Raw genomic sequence first — 4,776 nt, 5'->3', positions numbered from 1 at the left:
GGGGACGTAGTGTGGTAATGTGAGGTAGAGGGGACGTAGTATGGTAATGTGGGGTAGAGGGGGACGTAGTGTGGTAATGTGGGGTAGAGGGGGACGCAGTATGGTAATGTGGGGTAGAGGGGACGTAGTATGGTAATGTGGGGTAGAGGGGGACGTAGTGTGGTAATGTGGGGTAGAGGGGACGTAGTATGGTAATGTGGGGTAGAGGGGACGTAGTATGGTAATGTGGGGTAGAGGGGACGTAGTATGGTAATGTGGGGTAGAGGGGGACGTAGTATGGTAATGTGGGGTAGAGGGGACGTAGTATGGTAATGTGGGGTAGAGGGGACGTAGTATGGTAATGTGAGGTAGAGGGGGACGTAGTATGGTAATGTGGGGTAGAGGGGGACGCAGTATGGTAATGTGGGGTAGAGGGGGACGTAGTATGGTAATGTGGGGTAGAGGGGACGTAGTATGGTAATGTGGGGTAGAGGGGGACGCAGTATGGTAATGTGGGGTAGAGGGGGACGTAGTATGGTAATGTGGGGTAGAGGGGACGTAGTATGGTAATGTGGGGTAGAGGGGACGTAGTATGGTAATGTGGGGTAGAGGGGGACGTAGTATGGTAATGTGGGGTAGAGGGGGACGTAGTATGGTAATGTGGGGTAGAGGGGGACGTAGTATGGTAATGTGGGGTAGAGGGGGACGTAGTATGGTAATGTGGGGTAGAGGGGGACGTAGTATGGTAATGTGAGGTAGAGGGGGACGTAGTATGGTAATGTGGGGTAGAGGGGGACGTAGTATGGTAATGTGGGGTAGAGGGGGACGTAGTATGGTAATGTGAGGTAGAGGGGACGTAGTATGGTAATGTGGGGTAGAGGGGACGTAGTATGGTAATGTGAGGTAGAGGGGGACGTAGTATGGTAATGTGGGGTAGAGGGGGACGTAGTATGGTAATGTGGGGTAGAGGGGACGTAGTATGGTAATGTGGGGTAGAGGGGACGTAGTATGGTAATGTGGGGTAGAGGGGACGTAGTATGGTAATGTGGGGTAGAGGGGACGTAGTATGGTAATGTGGGGTAGAGGGGGACGTAGTATGGTAATGTGGGGTAGAGGGGGACGTAGTATGGTAATGTGGGGTAGAGGGGGACGTAGTATGGTAATGTGGGGGAGAGGGGACGTAGTATGGTAATGTGGGGTAGAGGGGGATGTAGTATGGTAATGTGGGGTAGAGGGGGACGTAGTATGGTAATGTGGGGTAGAGGGGACGTAGTACGGTAATGTGGGGTAGAGGGGACGTAGTATGGTAATGTGGGGTAGAGGGGACGTAGTATGGTAATGTGAGGTAGAGGGGGACGTAGTATGGTAATGTGGGGTAGAGGGGGACGTAGTATGGTAATGTGGGGTAGAGGGGGACGTAGTATGGTAATGTGAGGTAGAGGGGACGTAGTATGGTAATGTGGGGTAGAGGGGACGTAGTATGGTAATGTGGGGTAGAGGGGACGTAGTATGGTAATGTGGGGTAGAGGGGACGTAGTATGGTAATGTGAGGTAGAGGGGGGACGTAGTATGGTAATGTGGGGTAGAGGGGGACGTAGTATGGTAATGTGGGGTAGAGGGGACGTAGTATGGTAATGTGGGGTAGAGGGGACGTAGTATGGTAATGTGGGGTAGAGGGGGACGTAGTATGGTAATGTGGGGTAGAGGGGGACGTAGTATGGTAATGTGGGGTAGAGGGGACGTCGTATGGTAATGTGGGGTAGAGGGGGACGTAGTATGGTAATGTGGGGTAGAGGGGACGTCGTATGGTAATGTGGGGTAGAGGGGGACGTAGTATGGTAATGTGGGGTAGAGGGGACGTAGTATGGTAATGTGGGGTAGAGGGGACGTAGTATGGTAATGTGGGGTAGAGGGGGACGTAGTATGGTAATGTGGGGTAGAGGGGGACGTAGTATGGTAATGTGAGGTAGAGGGGGACGTAGTATGGTAATGTGGGGTAGAGGGGACGTAGTATGGTAATGTGGGGTAGAGGGGACGTAGTATGGTAATGTGGGGTAGAGGGGACGTAGTATGGTAATGTGGGGTAGAGGGGACGTAGTATGGTAATGTGGGGTAGAGGGGACGTAGTATGGTAATGTGGGGTAGAGGGGGACGTAGTATGGTAATGTGGGGTAGAGGGGGACGTAGTATGGTAATGTGGGGTAGAGGGGACGTAGTATGGTAATGTGGGGTAGAGGGGGACGTAGTATGGTAATGTGGGGTAGAGGGGACGGAGTATGGTAATGTGGGGTAGAGGGGACGTAGTATGGTAATGTGAGGTAGAGGGGACGTCGTATGGTAATGTGAGGTAGAGGGGACGTCGTATGGTAATGTGGGGTAGAGGGGGACGTAGTATGGTAATGTGGGGTAGAGGGGACGTAGTATGGTAATGTGGGGTAGAGGGGGACGTAGTATGGTAATGTGGGGTAGAGGGGGACGTAGTATGGTAATGTGGGGTAGAGGGGGACGTAGTATGGTAATGTGGGGTAGAGGGGACGTAGTATGGTAATGTGGGGTAGAGGGGACGTAGTATGGTAATGTGGGGTAGAGGGGACGTAGTATGGTAATGTGGGGTAGAGGGGGACGTAGTATGGTAATGTGGGGTGGAGGGGACGTAGTATGGTAATGTGGGGTAGAGGGGACGTAGTATGGTAATGTGGGGTAGAGGGGGACGTAGTATGGTAATGTGGGGTAGAGGGGACGTAGTATGGTAATGTGAGGTAGAGGGGACGTAGTATGGTAATGTGGGGTAGAGGGGGACGTAGTATGGTAATGTGAGGTAGAGGGGACGTAGTATGGTAATGTGGGGTAGAGGGGACGTAGTATGGTAATGTGGGGTAGAGGGGACGTAGTATGGTAATGTGGGGTAGAGGGGGACGTCGTATGGTAATGTGGGGTAGAGGGGGACGTAGTACGGTAATGTGGGGTAGAGGGGACGTAGTATGGTAATGTGGGGTAGAGGGGACGTAGTATGGTAATGTGGGGTAGAGGGGACGTAGTATGGTAATGTGGGGTAGAGGGGACGTAGTATGGTAATGTGGGGTAGAGGGGGACGTAGTATGGTAATGTGGGGTAGAGGGGGACGTAGTATGGTAATGTGGGGTAGAGGGGACGTAGTATGGTAATGTGGGGTAGAGGGGACGTAGTATGGTAATGTGGGGTAGAGGGGACGTAGTATGGTAATGTGGGGTAGAGGGGACGTAGTATGGTCATGTGGGGTAGAGGGGGACGTAGTACGGTAATGTGGGGTAGAGGGGACGTAGTATGGTAATGTGGGGTAGAGGGGACGTAGTACGGTAATGTGGGGTAGAGGGGACGTAGTATGGTAATGTGGGGTAGAGGGGGACGTAGTATGGTAATGTGGGGTAAGACTCTGTGGGGAAAGGCAACCGTGTGGAGCCTTCCCGCCATTGTCTCCCGAGGGGCTGCAATCAGGGAAAAACCCCCTCGGGCAGAATGTCAAACTCAAATTGATGTAATGTACCCGTAATAAATCTGTAATGTTTCTGTAATGAATCACCTGTGTTGATTATGATACAGTGAGGCACCCTGGAGTGTAATGAACTGTAATGATGTCCAATGTGTTTCATTGAACTGTACCTGATGTAACCTGCAAATTGTATAATCGATATTGTGTACGTTTGGAATGTGGTTGGACAACTGTATTGTATGTACTGCTGCAAATTTTATGAATTAAGTATATTTTTTGAAAAAAAAATCTGTTCTTCTCAGTTTAATATCTGATCCGTCCCCTATCTGGGGACCGTATATTAAATTGATTTTTGGAACAGGGAGATGGACTCGGGGCTTGGCTCCGTGCACTCCACGCATCGACCCAGTATTGCAGTGTCTCTGGGAACGGTGCAGCTCCCTGCGGGGAGACATTCAAAAGGAAAACCAGCTCTTTCCCAGCGTCTCTGTATGTGTGACTCGGGGCTGTTCTGCATTCCCTCTTCCCTTTCCCTCGCCGATGATGGCTATGCCTTCAGTCACTCTCTGGAGTTCCCTCCCTCAACCCTTCTGCCTCACCGCTTTCCCCTCCTCTAAGACTCTTTGACCGAGCTTTGGGTCACTCCTCATCTCTCCCCTGCCTCAGCATCGCTTTACTCTCGTATCCATGGGGCTCGTTTAAGAGGCTACGTAAACGCAAGTCACCGCCGAGTGTTTTGCCCGTGCCTGTTGCTTCCATGTATCCTTAACAATAACCTGCATTTATACACCGCCCTGAACAATAACCTGCATTTATACACCGCCCTGAACAATAACCTGCATTTATACACCGCCCTGAACAATAACCTGCATTTATACACCGCCCTGAACAATAACCTGCATTTATACAGCGCCCTGAACAATAACCTGCATTTATACACCGCCCTGAACAATAACCTGCATTTATACACCGCCCTGAACAATAACCTGCGTTTATACAGCGCCCTGAACAATAACCTGCATTTATACAGCGCCCTGAACAATAACCTGCGTTTATACAGCACCCTGAACAATAACCTGCATTTATACACCGCCCTGAACAATAACCTGCATTTATACACCGCCCTGAACAATAACCTGCATTTATACACCGCCCTGAACAATAACCTGCATTTATACACCACCCTGAACAATAACCTGCGTTTATACAGCACCCTGAACAATAACCTGCATTTATACACCGCCCTGAACAATAACCTGCATTTATACACCGCCCTGAACAATAACCTGCATTTATACACCGCCCTGAACAATAACCTGCATTTATAC

General features: G+C 50.6%; 1 pseudogene; it reads left to right on the top strand.

Annotated features, from left to right (window-relative positions):
• The first annotated feature begins 3,717 nt into the window (after positions 1–3,717).
• Positions 3,718–3,890, top strand: LOC137309545 (U2 spliceosomal RNA; annotated as a pseudogene).
• Positions 3,891–4,776: the final 886 nt, after the last annotated feature.

Source organism: Heptranchias perlo, unplaced genomic scaffold (genome assembly GCF_035084215.1).
Source record: "Heptranchias perlo isolate sHepPer1 unplaced genomic scaffold, sHepPer1.hap1 HAP1_SCAFFOLD_1675, whole genome shotgun sequence".
Lineage (NCBI taxonomy): Eukaryota > Metazoa > Chordata > Chondrichthyes > Hexanchiformes > Hexanchidae > Heptranchias > Heptranchias perlo.
This window is presented reverse-complemented; position numbering and strand designations above follow the sequence as displayed.